General features: G+C 40.3%; 1 pseudogene; it reads left to right on the top strand.

Moving 5' to 3' along the window:
• The window catches only part of LOC128839540 (histone-arginine methyltransferase CARM1-like), a 117,459-nt pseudogene that overhangs the window by 43,424 nt on the left and 55,349 nt on the right, over positions 1 to 18,686 (top strand).

Genomic DNA, 18,686 nt, shown 5'->3' with positions numbered 1-18,686 from the left:
TTGTGCCTAAGGGAAATGTCTAAGCACCTGGAGTGTTTCACTCCCACTCAATTTTCAATTGTCATGTTCCAGTGAGAGTACAGGGTTTGTTGGGTTAATTTCTTGTTTAAATATATATTCTGGTTCAATCAGTTAAGCAGGACAGGTATTAGATAATGTTGGCATTATTTTGAAATTGAGTTGGTTAACTATTCTACAAACTGCTATATCTACCAAGTCATTCAAGTGTCAGTGTGTCATGAACAAGGGTGGGCCTTGCTTTTATTGGACCCTATGTGAAGTAAGGTGTTCAGGGACCCATCTCCAGCTATATGTAGCTGGGCATGTAATATTATGCCTGGTGAATTGGGGCTGTGTATGTAGAATTCCTGGATGAATGAAATAATGTAGCCCCCTACTACACAGTTTGTGTTCTCTTAACCCGCTCCTCCCCCTGTAGATATTTTGGTTTGAGTTGATTTTACCCCAATTGAAATATTTCACTTTGATGGCCTGAAACAAACAGTTCCATTTTGAGTTCAGCATTAAACTGCATCTCCTGATGGTGCCAGATTGCCTTGTGGCAGTGATAGGACAGTTGCCTGATGTCCCTATTCTCTCCTATGGGCCAGGCTTCCTGGCTAGACTATATCTCGCATGCTGTCCCATGAGGCGTGATCAGAGGCCAAACACATTGCATCATGGGAGATATAGTCTGGTTAGGCAGTCTGGTCCATAGGAGAGAATGTGGGCACCAGACATCTGAACTACAACTCCCATGATGCAAAATGTCACCACCAGTAGATGCAGTTCAATTTGAACTGACTTGAAACAAAACATTTAGTGTCAGTTTAGCAAACTGAAATAAAAAACTTTGATTTGGAAATATCCAAATAGTCAGTTTCAATTGAAAATGCTGAAACAAAACATTTCACCATTTCTAAATGAAAAATTTTCAGAACTCTTCATTCTGGGAAAATTCTGATATGTCAACTTTTCATCCTAATTTGTGATGAAAACAAATATTTAAGTATCCTAATTTCCCATGGGACAGAAATTACAATTGCTCAGCTCCAGTCTAATGTCATTACTCACCATAGTTTGTATGTTTCACAAAGTCTAGTGGTGCCGTGTGCTGGTCCTGTATTGTTTTCTGTGGTTAATTTATAGTACTTAGCATAGAAAACACACTGTGCTTACACTTTGTTTTGTTTAAATTTTTGGCTGGAATTTGATCAAAACTTTTTAAGGTACAGACCTTTATTCCCTCCATGTGAACAGAGGGTAGTTTCAGGGTTTATGTTGCTTTTAAAAGGTGAGTGTGACAGTATGCGTTTGTTTATGTAATTTATCAGTATCTTAAGACATAGCGAAACATATTCTTTTTGAAATGATTAAAAATGAGGTTGTGGGAAACACTCTGTGGATGATTGTCAACACACCATGGATTGTACATTGAAACTGTGGAATAAGTTTGGTACAATGCCATGCCGTTAACCCATTACCTTTTGAAAACTAGTAAAATATAATCCCTGCAAATCTGGAGTGCACTCCAGCAAACTAAAATCTGCACACTGAGTAATGTATCTGTTGATTTCTGCCTGCGCTATGCACACTGGGACTGTGAGTCTTCACTCACTCTAGATTAAATGAGGAGAAACATGTCCCTGAACTCTCATGACGGACCTAGCGTCTCACCACCATATATTCATCAACCTTATTAGAGAATGCACCTAGATGTAGACATATAGCATTGTGTACATTTTCTTTAAGTATGATACAGAGCTAAAAAATTAGGCAATAACACATTTTCCATGTCAAACTAATTGTTTACTGTGGTGCATATGATCTACACCCATGCTTCAGTTATGAAAATTAACTGTTACCAAACATGTTTGTTCTCTGTAATTAACATAGATTTATAGAGTTTAAAGCTAGAAGGGACCATTAGATCATTTGATCTGACCACCTGTATATCACAAGCCATTAAATTTCATCCAGTTACTATTGTATTGACCCCAATAACTTGTATTTTGGCTAAAACATATCTTCCAGAAAGGCATCTAGTTTTGATGTGCAGATCTGAAAAGATGGAGAATACACCACTTTCCTTTAGTTCTGAGATTTTAGTTTAAATCAGAGAGGTTCTGGACAGTTACAGTAATTATATAATCTTTATGCGAAGTTGGTATGGAACTTTAAAAGCCACATCTCATGGCACTGCTCTCTCCAATTTGCAGGATTATTTCTAAATGCTCCATTATATCTCATACTTTACAATGCATATCATAATTAAAACAGTCCTGATTTAAGTTTATATATAATCCATTTTAATATGAGGTTGATAAAATAGGTGATGAGCTACAGGAAGTTAAGTTGTTTTTGTAGTATTATAGTAGCTTGAAATTGAAGGTACTATTTTAAATCCTGCTGAGAAGACAGTTTGATGATGGTGATTGGCTCCTTTTATCATGATTGGTTTACTTTGGATATGAACCACTTTGGTGTCATCAGTCCTGCTGAATATCAAAAAATCAGAGTTGATATAAAATCCCCTTTATGTTTGCAAATTGGCCCAACTGTGAGCATCAAGTTCTCCTGTATTGGTCCAGGAAGTGATTCATCCACTAGTGTGCGTGGGACAAAACCATTCCCAACATTTTTGCAGTAAGTTTGGAATCAGTAGAAGAGCTTAAAAGGACAGAAGAGAAATCACTTGGAAACAAGCAGTACAAATAACTGAATTAGTTTGCAAATTATAATGTAATGTTCAGTCGTCATGTTCACAAACAAATTATTTAATGTTGATTGAAATGTTAATAAATTAAGTGTTAAAATGAACATCTGAATTCCATTTGTCTAGTCTGCCGTGTTTATGGCTATGTAAAGGCTCACATTCTGCAGAATTTGTTTTGTTATTTTAAGAGAAAAATCCCTTTGCTACCAAACTTGTGGCAATCCACAAGGACTCCTGAGAGCCTTTTCCTTCAGGTGTGTGCTGCCCCTGTGGCAGTTGTTACTACTGCTGTTACTGTGTCTGCTAGGTCACTGCTAACTTCAAATCCCAATATATCATTCTGAGTATGTAAAAAGGTAGGTTGGTTGGTTTATTTTGTTTCTGCATCAGATACTTGGAAGAGAGTCTATCCTTGATGAGCATATACAGTTGATTTCAATGCTAATGCCATCATCAATGGTACTGTCCATATCAAAGGGAGAATTAACCCTCCATTTCCTTGGTTGGAGTTTTGAGATCCGGTGTTGTGCATGTAAGTGTGTTTCACTGATTAACAGTAGAAGAGCTGATGAACCTAGCAGGGTTTCATATATTCTGTATAACCCAATCATCACCTAGAGAATCTCGTGTTCCTCTATTTCAGACATGGGACCAAATTCACTGCTGTGTAAACTTACAAATCACGGCCCAAATTTACCGTTAGTAGAACCACAACTCTCTAATTGCAGACTCCAGCCGATGTTCCATCTAAATGTGTCAGAATTATTCTCCACTGCTGTTAAGCCCCATCGCCTGAAATCAAAAGGGCTAGAGGCTAATTGTAGTATGCATTTATTTAATGACTTATCACTAGTGGTTTTATTTTTGTACTCTGATTTTTTTTCCAATAATGATTCTCTTTTTGCCATATTCTGTTTTGTTTTTCTCTCCCACGCCCTTCCAGTTTTATTACTGGAGGCCCCCACGGTGATAATGCTGAGAGACTCCATCTGCTCTGAGCAGATGGGAGAGGTGCATTAATATTACATTCCATATTTGAGTATGTTTCATCTACAGTGAGGCTAGGCATCTCTCAGATAGAAATCAGTATAGCTGTATTGCTAATACAATGTCATGTGGCATTTGGTTGGCATTTACAGTGGTACGGTACAGGTTGGTCAGCATGAGTTGTGACAGAATATCGGGGCGTCTGCTCCCCTTTTGAAAGAAGTCTGAGCCACTCACATCATAGGCTGGCCCCCTCACAAAAAAACTTTTATTGGTTTGTATCCTGGGAATTTAAGTCCTGTCTAGAACTTGCCTTTACTCAGTGACTGCACAGTTCAGTTTTCATGCCCTCAAAGGATCTCTGAACTGCTTCATTGCAGTCACTAAGCACTAAAATAGTGTATAAACACAGTATAGATACAGCATATTTCTGAAAGGTTACCAAACTGGTTGTATAGATTTTCTTGGACTAGTGGGGATTTTTGTGTAATGTTAATAACTACATCAGATGGCTGAGAGGTAGAGCTGGTAAAAAAAAAAATCCATCAAAACATTTTTCTACAAAAAATGGTTTTCCTCAATTAAAAATAAGAGGGTTTTTTTGTTTTGTTTTTTAAATCCCTTTTGTCTAAATAGATAGTTCAGGTTTTAATTGGAAAAAATAATCTGAAAATTTAAAAAATAAGGTTTTTCTCAAAAAAAAAAAAAAAAAAAAAAAAAAAACCAGAACCTTTCACAGAAAACTTTGAAAATGAAAAATTGTTCATTTGGTTTGAAATTGTTTGCAGGAAAAAAATCATTTCCCAACCTGATGTATTGCAAAGGCAATTTGACAAAGAAGTATGGGGTATCAGAGAAAAGCCACAGAGCAAACAACAACTGGGAAAGGGGAAGATCTGCCAAATTGAATGTATGCACAGTACAGAGCGTAATGTTTTGGAAGGTCTAATTTCAGACCTGAAGATCCCTGTCTTAAAATGTTTGCAATATGAGGAAAGTCTTCTCCTTAAAGCTATTTAGAATCTTATTCAAAGACTGAGGGCCAATTTCACAAGTGAGTTCCTCTTACACTGACTTACAGACTGTAGAACCCTTAGAGCTACTTGTATCCTCTCTAGTGCTGGATAATGGAGTCTAAGGGTATGTCTGCGCTGCAGTCACGTGGTGTGATTACAGCTCATGTAGACATACCTGAGGTAGCTTCAATCTAGATCGCTCTGGTACTGCAGTGAAGCCACAGCACTGGGCTTCAGCACAGGCTCTACAAACCCACCTGGAACCCTGGGTAATTACTCAGGCAGTTCACCCACGTTGAAACCCACGCTGCCCCAGCTTCACTGCTCTGGTGCCTGAGCTATCTAGATGCAATCTAACTTGGGTATGTCAACACAAGCAGTAATCACACCCCATGACTGCAGTATAGACATTCTAAGGTGGCACATGCCAAAAGATGGATATAACGTAGCCCCAGCTGCAACAAGGGTGGGAGGGGGATTAGGGGTTTGGGGTGCAGGAGGGTGCTCTGGGCTGGGATCGAGGGGATTTGGAGGCCAGGAGGGGGATCAGGACTGGGCAGAGGGTTGGGGTGCGGGAGGGATTCAGGGGTGCAGGCTCTGGGCAGCATTTACCTGCATCACATAAAAGAAATCCAATAAATCCAGGCAGCCATGTGAAGAAGTCTTAGGTCTCAATTCAGCCGGCCACTAAAGCACTTGCTTAAAGTTAAGCATGCGCGGGAGCGCTATGTTGAAGGGGAGTGTCCAAGGCTGCCTTGCCAGTTGGCACCCGCTTACAGCTGTGTGGGACTGTTACCAAGTCTGACTCCGATTCTGCCCTTGGTCAATCACCTCGTCCTCTGGCCAGGTCCTTAATAAGAAATCAGTAGACAGACTGCTGGGTTCCTGTTAGTCTCAGCGAGCTTGCAGGCTGATAGATAGAGGCTTGTGCTAGTGCTCTATAAATAGCTGTATAGACAAAGTTTTGAAGGTGCAGGTCAGGCTCTGAAGCCTGGGGAGGAGGCTCACTGCCACGGGTTACATAGGCATACCCCAATAGGTGCCAGCTGAGCAGGAAGGCAATTTTTCCCATTAACCCTTTAGTTGCTAAGCCAAAAGGGGGTCTATACCACACCATGACAGGGACCTTCTATGCCTCATTTAAAAGGAGCTAATTGGGTACTACATTTGGAAGAAGAGCATGTAGCTGTGTGTCTGTTTAAGGCCACCATAAAGTTCCACCCTAAGCTCCTTAACTTATCTGATAAAATCAGTCAGAAGTGCATAATCCATTGTAGTATCACTAATAAGGCCTTGTCTACACACTGAGTTTGCTAGTTTAACTAAAGGTCTGTTTTAAAATCAGTTTAGTTAAACTGGCACTAACCCCTGCATACACCCTGGTTTAATTGATTTAACTTAATTTGTGAAAGAATTGACTTAAGATAAATCAACATGAGACAGGTTTAAATCGATTTAAAAGTATCTACATAGTGGGGTTGAACCAGTTTAGGTTAATTGGTTTTTAAACCAATTTTAGTTAAACTGATGCAGTTTTGCTTGTTAGACAAGGCTGTATTGGTGAGTGCTGCACAGTGCCTAAAAATACTTGTCGTTTACTGCACATAGCAATTTCCACCTTATGTGACCTGAAAAGGAAACCGAATGGGTGTGCCTTTTTTGTTGCTTCGTTCTGATGTGTATAAAAAGGCAATAAATAAAACTGCTTGTTTTTTTTTACTTAAAAATATTAAGAATTACATAAGAACGGCCATACTGGGTCAGACCAAAGGTCCATTTAGCCCAGTATCCTGTCTTCTGACAGTGGCCAATGCCAGGTGCCCCAGAGGGAATGGACAGAACAGGCAATCATCAAGTGGTCCATCCCCTGTTGCCCATTCCTGGCTTCTGGCAAACAGAGGCTAGGGAATTTCAAGTCTTTCAGAATTTCAAGAATTTTGGGGTTTTGAAGGATTTTATTAGAGGTCTCATAATATGAATTAGTGGAGAGAGAAGTGTTGAAACTTTGACAGATTCTTCCTTTCAACTGTTTATAGAACACTGTGAGTTAGATAAGTGTGGTTGGGATTTTGGTTTTATTTAGCAAAATATTATAATCACTTCCCCTCTCAAATTGATTTGACTTGCTTGATATTATGATATCATCCTTCCAATTCTCAAGTTGTCCATCGTATCTTCAAGGAATACCAAAGTAGAAAAGACCTGAATTTCTACTATTTTAAAAAAAAAAAAAAAAGAAAAAACTTTTTGGGACGCAGGTGGCGAAAAATTTTCAGGCCATCCTTATATGACATAAAGAAGCAAAAAGGGCCACAAAACCCAGTATCTTTTCCTTTGCAGATGACCTTTAAATGCTTTTGAAAATCTAATCCTCACAAGAACTTTGTGAAGTAGGTAGGTAAGCATTACTGTGTTTTACCCATGAAGAAACAAGCAGCTAGATTAAGTAATTTGCCCAAGGCAACAGAAGGAGCCTCTGTCAGAGCAAAGTTAGAGGAGTCTGGATTTTGAGACTCAGATTACTAGGCCATGCGCCGCTTGGTTAAATAGTGGTGTACTTGGATTTACAGACCACAAAACAGTACAAAGTACTTTAAAGACACAGGGATGCAGAATCAATCTTACAGGTAGTAGTGTGGCACCATCTCTGGCAACCCAGCAGCCTTCTGAAAAGGGAATCAGTTCCACTACCTTACTAGAAGGAAAACTTGTTGTATGAAGTCCTGGAACCTTGGTAAGGTACATGGGGCCCTAGGATTAACAGTAAATATTCTCTTTGTTCTTGAAAATCAAGCAGGAATGTTGAATAGATTTTTAGTGCCAAGTGTTTGGCACTTGGTTGGAAAATGTAGAGTTATAATCAGGGCAACCCAGAAATGTGCCAGTTATGTGTTTAACCATTCTTGGGGTAGATTATTTTTGAACTTTACTTTCAAAAAATGACTTGCAAGTAATTCTGATTCAACAAAGAGACTACAGAGAATGGTCAGCCTTAAGTTATCTAACCTTTTTTTTTTTCCCTTGTACATGGACACTGTTTTTTAGTTGTCCAAGTAAAATCATGAATGTTCCTACTGGCATGCAGCTTTGAAAGCCTGCTTTACATTCTGATGTTGAATAGATATTTAAAATAAGACAATTTGGGATAAAATCTTTGTTAAATACAGAAGTATACATAGTCTATTTTCATAGTGGCTGGGGCAGTGTTTTTGGCATGTCTCCAGATCTGCTGGAGCAGATTAAATTCTTAGCCTTCTGGGAAGTCAGAAAACTAGGTTTCAAACAAAGAATGTTAATCAATATATGATTGTGACCATATTCATAAGATCTGTGATGGTTATCAGCAGCTAGCAGTTGTAAATTTTAAAAGACGTTTGAAGAGATTTTTTGTGTTAAGTAGAGTAATTAACCAGAAAGAAAAAATACTACATCAGTGCGTGGGCTGCAAATGGAACCAAAGGAGTTATTGGAAATACCTGCTCCACATAGAAGACAGAATAGCTTGCAATGTTCTGCCTCCTTCAGGAACAATCTATGAATGAAATAGTCACCCCATTCATACTAAAAAGAACTCAAAGTATGCAGCTTTTCCTTTACAGATTGTCACTTCTCATTTATCTTCTGTATCCATTTTATTTACAGTTTTTTTTCAGTCATTCGTTCAGTTTTTACACAGTCAATGGTAAACATGTAGAACTGTGGCTGTTTACCGTGGGATTCACATAGACAAACGCAAGTAACAGACAATATCTGAAAACAATAACCTTGTAATGAATACTTTTTACCTAAAGAGATCTAAATGATTTCCTGTTAGGAACAGTGTCCTGTATGAGGAAGAGAACAAACATAAATTTAAAAAATCAAATCTCCAAGCTGCAATCATAATTTCTACCTGCAGGCTGATCTGGAATTTGAAGTTATTTATCTATAATTTCCTGCATAAGTAAAATACTCTCTCTTTAGAGGTGGAATTTGTAAAGGTTGAAGGGGCTTAACATTTAAATTTCAGTAGATGGAAACAAAATAAGAGGAGCGAGCTTTGTATGGTATGTTGATTCAGTCAGAAGCTGGATAGAAGGCTGTGGGGATTTCAAACAGGTGAAACAATTATTTTTTCATGGAAATGTTGTAAACTGATGCTTTAATTTATTCAGCTAAGATTTATTTTTCATTTTGCTGGAATGGATCCATTGTTTCTTACTCAAAAATGATGATCAAGATTCGTATTTCTTTATATAAAAGTAGCTCAAATAGTTTCTGTAGCGTAAGCCGCTGAGGTACACACAGAAAATAGAGACAGGATTAAAAGCTTACTGTAAGCTTGCTGGGAGTTAGAAGATGTAATGCAGCCGGTATTTTTTCTTCCTGAATTTTGAGTACCTTGTGTGATATTTGGATAACAGGATGGCAATACAGTTTCACTATTACGGCAAGTTCTAGTAGCCAACTGCAGGGATTTTTTAATCAATTCTGTATTTTTGAGGAGAGTGGGGAGGGACACATAGAGTGTCTGTCTCTTTCCTCATTTCTCCCCTTTGCATTCTTCAAGAGGCTCTTATATTCTTCCAGCATCCACCCAGGGCTTATGTAAAGGAAACTGATGGACTAGGGGCATCCGAGACCAGTACTGAAAAAGACCAGACTTTTGTATAAACACTTCATGTAGGACCACTATTCTTTCTTCTTTAACCCAATGTCAGTTAATTTTATAATTTGCCGGGATCGTAAGTGGACAATTACTGTTGCAATCATCTATCCAGGCCCAGAGGAGAAAGTACGACGAGCAGATGAACATAGTTCTTTCTCTTCTTCCCACCACGCACATCCTCTGAGATCAAAGATGAGTCATAGTTAAGGTTCCTATTCTCTGCAAAAGTGTTAACACGGGATAAACAATGTGTGTGTCTGAAAGGGAAGATTGTCCTTGGAGGGTAAAGGAAGGCAAAGCTATTGCACCAGCTCTCACCTTTCAAATAATTAAGAAGGAATGGAAGAGGCAGAAGATATTGGCTGTTTCTGGAAAAGACTTTTTCCCCTGGCCCAGGATTGTTTTCTGCTGTTATCTTCCCATGAAGTAAAGCATTAGAGTGAAATGGGTTAGTTTTTGGCCCACCTCTAGATGCAGGGCAAGCAGCTGGGCCTCCCAAGATTCTGTTCATCCCATGGAGACTGAATATCTTTTTAATGAGGTTTCTCAAATTTACTTTTTCTCTGTGCTGTGAGGGATGGAAAGGGGCATGTCAGCGATACATCATGCCGTGGCAATGTTGATTCCAGATTGCTTATAGGCAGGGCTGGATGTAGTCAGTCCAGGACCCTAGGCTCATATGGCAAGGCAGGCTCTCTCCCCACCCCAATCCTTTGGCCCTGCTCACTGACCACATCCCCATCTTCACACAGGAGCCTGTGGCACTCTACCTCAATGCAGCCCCCTGGAGCCTCCATATTCACCCATGTCATATAATTAATATATATATATCATACAACCCACTCCCAGGAGAGTATTTGTTTAATCAGCAGGGGAGTTGTAATCAAGGGGTTTACAAAAGCCGTAAGAGGGTTGCACAAGCAACACACAGTGGGGGATTGCTCACCTCTGTGACTCAGCAAAGTCCACCAGGACATGTCTGGGCTAGTGTTTTCCAGGCACATGAACTGATGATATAAAATAGGGAACAGTGACATCATGCTTTTACCTTTCTCCTCCCCCACTTAAGCTGGAAGCAACAAGAACGCTGCCCCAGGCTTAAAGGGGAAGCCTGTGTATTAAGAACTGTAACCTGCCCACAACATCCAGTAGGGTGAGAAAACTGCTTGATCCAAATACTGCGTAGTCTAATAAGGTTTAAGATTTAGACTGCATGTTTACTTTTTATTTTCTTTGGTAACTATGTCTGATCTTTTGTGCCTACCACTTATAATCACTTAAAATCTCTCTTTCTGTAGTTAATACATTTGTTTTATATTTTACCAAAAACAGTGTGTTTTGGTTGAAGTGCTTGGGAAATCTAAGCTCAGTTTACAAAGCTGGTGCGTGTTCTCTCCACACTGAGGGAGGGGCAGACACGCTTCTGACCAGGGCAAGACAGTATGTTCCGGGGATGCAAGGCTGGGGACTTTGGAGATTTGCTGGTGCCTTTCTCTGTGTGATTTGTGAGTGGCTTAGAAAGCATTCACGCAATATAGCTGAGTGTGGGGCTCTACATGCAGTTGTGCTGAGTGATAACAGCGCCTGAGAGGTTTGTTGCTTGTCACTAGCAAAGCATTGTGAGATACAGCCCAGGCTGGAGCATTAAGAGGGCACAGTGGTATCCCAGTTCCAGGTTGTACCCCAGGGATCCCATCACAGAGCCCCACTTGTAGTGGCAGGTGGATGGGTCCTGCCCTTCCCAAAGAGATAGTGGTAGCAGTATGGGCTTTCTTGTCCCCTGCCTCACAGGAGTGGCAGCAGGGATCCTCCACCCCGCCATGGTAGCAGCAAGTGCTCCTCCTCCCTCCCCCTGCCCAGTACTTACCTCTGCAGCCAAAGTGTACCTGGTTGGGTTGGGAGTGAACCAGGCCTGCTGCACTCTCCACTGCTATATGCACAGTCCCCTATTGGGGTGGTGTTGGCAGGGTCCGCCAGAGCAATGGGTTTTGAACTTAATACCCCTTAGTGTGTTATCTAGGCCTTAGGTGTAGACCTTATAAAGCCTTTGCATTAGTTGGCCCTGGGTTGCCCCGCAAGTTCAGTGGGTTGTTACATGATTTGGTTCAGACTTGCTTGAGGAATCATGCATGTGTTTCTTATTCATCAGTGCTAAGCCCTCTCACTGAAACAGAATATATAGCTGTAGGGAGGGTGGAGACTCTATTCAAGTCCACCCTTCCAGATTTAGTGACTCTACCTGGACAAGGGCTGAAAGACCTGAGTAGCAGCAACAGAAAAGTAAGTAGCTTGCTAAGTTTCTAGTGAGTTCTGCATGCTGTTTGCCATACGTTTTTACCAAACGTTTAAAAATTTTACGTTCTGAGTCTGTCTTTGAAGTTCCTACTCAAACAGAACTCCCATTGACTAAGGTTTGCCTGAGCAAGGACAATAGGGTAGAACCCTTTATTTGTATTTGATTCATCAGTTCTACTTTTTTTTCTTGTGTTGTGTGTGTGTGTTTCCCCTTAGGAAAGCTCATGTCCAACTTGTTGAAGTTTTTATGGGCTGGGTTAGGAAAGCCAGCTGCTGTCTTTCCTATCTGTCTTTGCCTTGTTTGTGGCAGCTGTCCCCAGCAGAGAGGGACCAGTACAACTTAAGTCCTGGTTTGGGGAGCTCAAAAATCGAAGAAAGGATGGAGGAGGTGATTGTTTTCCTTGGTTACCATATTCTGAGATTTATTATTGTTGGCTAATTAACTGCTGTTCTATTTTTATTTTCCAGATCTCTGGGTTTGAAGGACTGATACTCAAACAGTTCCTACTTGACTAGAGCACTAAGTGACTACTTCCTTGTGTATGTACTTTGTATTCCTCAGAAATTAATTATTTTTATTTGAAGACCTGTGAGTTTTGGAGTTCTTTCCCCCACCTCCCCTTTCTCTCTTTTTTGGGGGGGGCGGGGGGTCAGTAAGTTGTTAGTATTGCGTGGTTTATTTAAAACTGTTCTGACTGCTCTTGTTTTAACTTTTATTTCAGGAGCCAGCCATGAACAGAGGAGGAAAGACTTTCATGCTTGGTTTTATTACCATTTATGCTACTTTTATGCAGAAACCTCTTTTCAGAGCTTTTCCTTTTCTAAATAAATTTTACTTTTATTGAATTTCTAGGACGTGTTGTCTTTTGTTCCCTGTGTGAAAAGTTTTGCTTCAGTTTTTTCAGTCAGATCCAAAGGCTGCTGAGCAATTTGGTTGTCTGCTTTTGGGCCTGCTTGAGTTTTCCTGTCACATGTCCAATGTAGAAAATGTTCAGATCCACAGACACCCAGCCTGTCCCGCTCCAGGGGTGCTAGCTAGAATATTGGTAAGGTGCATGGTCCTCAGCAGCCTCTAGTTAGCGGTTTCTTAGACCATCCCTCTGCCCCACAAATTTTTGTTACTTAATCCTAGGATGGATACCTCCTAGCACAAAGCCATTCCTCCCCCAATTATCTCTACTGTTCTCATTATTGGCCGAGGCTACTCTAGATGGACTCTGAGCATTAACTCCCCTTTGCCCAGCTTTTCTGCAACACAAAGAAACTCCTCCAACAGAGTCAGCTTATAACTCATGGCCACTTGAACAGGCCTGTCTGGGATTCTCCACAGGGCACCAGTGTCATGTCCACCCACGTGCTCAATAATCAGTTCAGATACTGAGACTCTTCTCTTAAGGCTCCCCAAAGTTTAACAAAGATGGAGAATTCCATACCATGTAATATAACCTAATAATTTAACACGTGCATTCCATTACCAGCTCTGCCATCATCTTATGCTGTTTTGCATTAACATAACATTTTTCTTAATGTAAATAATCATCTGTAGCTGAGACTGTTGTATCAGCTAATAAATAGTTAACTTTATAAGAGGCACCATTCCCCTTCACCACTCCAAACAAAATCTGTCACTGAGTTCTTGTTGTGAACATGCTGTTTTGCTCTCTGTGCGTTAGTAGCGTTCATATTTTGCTCCATTTTTCTTTTCTAGAATACAGCACATTTTCAAATGCACTGAAGAGGTGCCGGAATCAGAAGAAGGAACACTCTGTTTTCAATCAGCGAACAGAAGAGGCATCTGCTGCTCAGTATTTTCAGGTAACAAAGCCGTCTAATGCCAGTTTTGTGGAAGCTAAGTTATAGATGTTTCCCTGTTTTTCTGACCTAAGTCACCGGACCAGGTAGAAAGTTAGCTCAGGATTCTGCAGCAAAGGGTCAGGCCCTTGTTACTGTTAAATACAGGTAGTTTGGTAGAAGATGGGCTTTATCTTTTTCTATTTTTCCATTCCTCCTTTCCTTTTAGTTTTATGGCTGTCTATCTCAACAACAGAATATGATGCAGGATTTTGTGAGGACGGCCACATATCACAGAGCTATCCTACAGAACCACATAGATTTTAAAGACAAGGTAAGCTCTGTTGGATCCAAACATAATCGTGTCCGGAAGAATAACATTGATTGAACTCTCCCGTCTGATCTTTCCTAGAACTTTGTGCATGAATGTACTGATATGTAACACACATGTTTACAAAAATAGGTGTCAAGTATATGGATGCCTAGGCACTATGGTGATGGGTGCATTACAGGCACCTTAGGATAGATGTACTTGAACCTAAATGCTGGATCCAAACATTAAATCGGAATTTCACAGCTGGCCCCTGCGGACTAACCAGAAACCCAAATCTGAACACTCCTGAAATTTTTGGGCAAAGAAATCAGAAGCCGAACTTGGCACCTTAGGCCCACCTCTTTTTTTTATATACATATACATATATATATAAACATAGGAATTGCCATACTGGCTCCGACCGGTTCCATCTAGTCCAGTGTATTGTCTTTGATAGTGCCCAGATGCTTCACAGGAACGTGCGATAAAGTTTGCATTCGGCAGGTTTGGGGCAATCTACCCTCTTTCCCTCCTCCCCCCCCCCCAAAAAAACCCCCAAAACAAAAAAGATTAGGTCTCCTCCTACTTACTAATAGTTAAGAGATTGGCTTAAATCATGAAGCAAAATGTATAGCATATCATACCTCTGGATATTCACAGAATCATGGGACTGGAACAGTCCTCGAGAGGTCATCTAGTCCAGTCCCCTGCACTCAAGGCAGGACTAAGTATTATCCAGACCGTCCCTGACAGGTGTTTGTCCAACCTGCTCTTAAAAATCCCCAATGATGGAGATTCCACAACCTCCCTAGGAAATTTATTTCAGTTCTTAACCATCGTACCATATACATGCTCAATCCCTTTTCGAATTTTGTTAAATGTTGACCCCTAAAGACATCATCTTGTGGCAGTGAGTTCCACAATTTGTTTACTTACTTTTTCACATATTGTGTGAAAAAAATGTTTCCTTTTATCAGTTTTGAATTTTCTATCTTTTAGTTTAATTGAATGTCCCTGCTGCAAATTGGTAGAAGTCTTTATTGAGCAATCTATGGGGATCCCCAATCCCCTTTCTTGAATTGATATGGTTAATTTAGAACCCTGTAAGGTGTATATGAGTAGATAAAATGTTTTCACACCAAAGTTGCATTACTCTGTGTTTCAGTGCTGAATTTAATTTGCCACATTGCGCAGTCACACCTGGCTTTGGTTAGGTCCCTCTGCAGTTCCTCTCTGTCTCTCTGTTCTTGACTAACCTAAATAACTGTGTAATCTGCAGAATTTGCTGTCTCACTATTCATCCCTCTTCCAGAACATTAATCAACATATTAAGCAGCATAGGATCCAGTATGGAACACTGCTATAACCAAAAATGCAATCTGAAAGCAACAGTTTACCAATCTGCTAAAAGTTTTCCAAGTCTGTAAATGGCTAAGACTGTGCACTGCACCTGTAATGTCTTCCCCCAACTCCTGCTTTCTGTGTGCACTTATCTGCTTTTTAAGACAATATCAAAAAACAAGGCTGACTTCAACTCAGGGCCATCTAAAATTGACACCACCCCAAAACAAGACTTTTAATACAATCTAAATTATTAAGCAAGAAATTTCCCCTTCATAAAACTTAAGTCAAAATAAAGAAAATCGTTAAAATAAAGTTTCTCTTCACTTTTTAAAGTTTCTAATGTTCTAACTGGGTGTTTCTTCTTTTTGTGTGTTTAGTAAAAGGTTAAGATACATTTTATGATGCCTGTTTGCAGTGGGAATAGGCCAGTCATACCTTTATGCAAACCTCAAACCATACTGTTTAATTTCGTAAAAGTAAAACTAAGGGGTTTAAGACACCTTAACCCCTTGCCTGAGATAACCCTCCCCTACCATCAACTCAACAATACCAGTGAGCTAGGAGCATGGGAGGGCTTGCCCAGTTTGCCTGGAACACCAGTACCTGGCTCATAAGAGTGTGAATGGTATTGGATTGTTGATTTGTTCCATCATCAACTGATTAATTTTCTTACTAGAACAGGTAGAAATTTTGTATTACAGGGTCTGTAACTAGTAGAACAGCAGTGGATTGGGGACACTCCTTGTCCTTGGGCTCCCTACCAATGAGAACCACAATGAGTGTTTTTGCTTTTTACAGTGAGAAGGTAGAAAATGAACAGCGGAACCCAATTGTGCACATTTGTTTTACACTGAATTAGGAGGAGGAAGTGTGTAGGCTGTGTATATTTTGTACCCGCTGGCCCCTTTAGCAGCTATTGCTGTTGTACAGCTGTACAGCTGCTTGTGTTCTCTCTTGGTGTATTTATTTTTCCAACTGTTGGAGCTGCCTTGGCCTCTGTTCAGCATACCTAATAGTAAAGCTGTTACAAACTTGATGCTGCTGGCCACCCACCTAGAGAATGATCTCCCTATTCCCTGTCCTGTGAAATGAGAAGTTTCAGAACAAATGTGGTTGAAAAATTGGATTGGATATTTTGTGAGAAAACTCTTTCCCATGAGAATCTGAGAATTCCAGTGCTGCTTAGGTTTGGGCTAGCCAGGGCAGAAATACTGCACCAATGTTTACTGTTAAAGCCAGAAAGCGTAGAGGCATATGAAAGACTGAAATATATAAGAAGGGTGATGTGGGGCGGGGGAGGGAGTAGGATGAGGATAAAAGAGCACAGTAATTTTCAGATCTTCAAAAAGAGGTTTGATTCAGCTGTTACTTGTTTCCTAGCCAGTTTGGCCATTCTGTTGATTTTCACATTTTTTTCACTTTGCTCCTTTGATGTAAGGAAGTCAAATTACCTGGAGTGAAAGACATTTATGGTGGAGAAGCAATCACCTTCACATTTCAATTATTTTTTGGAAAAAATATCCTTGTGAAGGAATGAAGCAGTTGGTCTTAGTTGCGGTGGTAAAAACTGATTCTGGACCCCTTGATAATGTTCTTGGCGGTATTTTCAATACACATTCTGTTTGTAATAGGGTAACAGATGAGCTACTTCAGAACCAACTGGGTAGTGCTTGTACCAACCATTTGTGTTTTTAAGGAAGCCTAAAGAATATGGAGACAATTTTTAAAAAGCAATGAATCCTAGATAATAAAGTTGGAAAACATTGCTTGGGTTGTCCTCTGCACTACTTAAAATTGTCCTCTTCTCTATTACAACCTTGTAAGTGTTGTCTCTACAGTACTTTCACTAGTGTTGCCTCAAACTTTTTAATCATAATTTTTTTTCTATTCTTGTCTGGTCTCCCTCACTATTTGGCATTAGGAAATTATTTCTAAGTGCCTATGTCACTTTTGAAAATTTTACCCTGGAGTTCAAACGTTGAAGTGCCACTAACATGACGTCTTGCAAGTAAAGATGTCTTCTTGTGGTATAACTAGAAGTAATGACCTAAAATGAAAAATAAAATATTTTTAATTAGATGGTAAGTATAAAGTTAGAAATAATTTCCTAATTCTCTTTTGAAAATGGGATTTAGACTCCCAAGTCACTTGGCACTTTTGAAAATGTTACTCATAAGTGTATTTTTAAAACAAATTATTTGAGTAATTTATGTACTATACCTGCCCTAAGTCTCCCCAGCCAATTTTTGTGACTTTTAAAGTCACATTTTTCTTGTATTTTAAAAAATCCCCTCCCCATCCCCCTTTGCTGTATGAAAGATTCACACAAACAAAGGGGAACTGACCTGATTCTACAGGGAAGCAGACTATATAAAAAGTGCTCTCAAAGGCACTCAGTAAACAGAGAGAGAAATCCATTTTCTCTTTCTAATCTTTCAGTCAGCTAATAATCAGATGTTACAAGTAACAATAGTATGGTAGAAATAGTTAGACCATATTGTGATTGATTTTTTTAAACTGATGGTGTCCCTTTCAGGAATAAGGCCCTTATTCTAGAGTCTTGCAACCCGACCCAAACCCGATGGGTCCAGACTACAAGTGTTGGGTCCAGGTCAGGTGGAATAACAACTGGACCCCCTCAGGCACTCTCCTGCTGCTGCTGGTGGGGCCGGAGTGGCAGTGGTTGCGTCCCCAGGTCCTGCTGGCTGTTTTAGCGCTTCTTATTTCACAGCACAGCAGAGGGCAGTGGTTGACAGGAATGGGGCATGCACCCACTGCTGACCCCATGGGCAGGAGGCTGTGGCAGCGCTGACTCAGGGATGGGAGGAAAGGTAGGGATCGGGTTGGGTCCTGGTCAGGCCTAAAAATTAAGCCTGAGCAGATCTCTGTTCTGCAAATGCTTAGGCATGTGTGTATCTTTCCACATGTGAATAGTCCCACTAAATTCACGTATGGAAAATTATTCACCTGTGTGAGAGTTTGCAGGATCATGCCTCACTCTAATTAGATGGGTACAGCACAAATCCTCCCTGAAATGTTGATTTTTCACAATTATTTAAGTAGCCTCTCATCTACTTCAGGCTAGTTCTCGAAACGCCCACAAATTACTACCTTTTGGGCCCTTTGAGCTCGTCCCTGTCCTTATTTATTTATTTACTTATACATAGATATAAATACATGAGTGCAAATACATTGATAGAGTAAAGTCACTAACTGCCAGTCCTAAAACTAGACACTTATATTGAGAATATTTGACTTCTGATTGGAAAAAAAATGCTATTGAAGAATGGGAAAAAAAAGCTAATTCCATGTATTGAAATTTCACAGTGCATTGTCTTAGTGACCACAGTGGATATGTCTACACAGCAACTAGACACATGTAGCAAACCTGTTCCAGCCAACTTGGGTTCCTGGGGCTCAGGCTGTGGGGCTGTTTCATTGGAGTGTAGACTTCTGGACTCAGGCAGGAGCATGAGCTGTAGGGCCCTGCGAGGTGGGGTGGGCCTCCAAGCTTGGGCTGTAGCCGGAGCGAGGAAGTCTATATTGTAATGAAACAGCCCCACAGCCCGAGCCCCA

Source organism: Malaclemys terrapin, chromosome 6 (genome assembly GCF_027887155.1).
Source record: "Malaclemys terrapin pileata isolate rMalTer1 chromosome 6, rMalTer1.hap1, whole genome shotgun sequence".
In the NCBI taxonomy this organism is placed as follows: Eukaryota; Metazoa; Chordata; order Testudines; family Emydidae; genus Malaclemys; species Malaclemys terrapin.
Note: the sequence above shows the minus strand (reverse complement) of the source record. Positions and strands in the feature narration are given on the sequence as shown.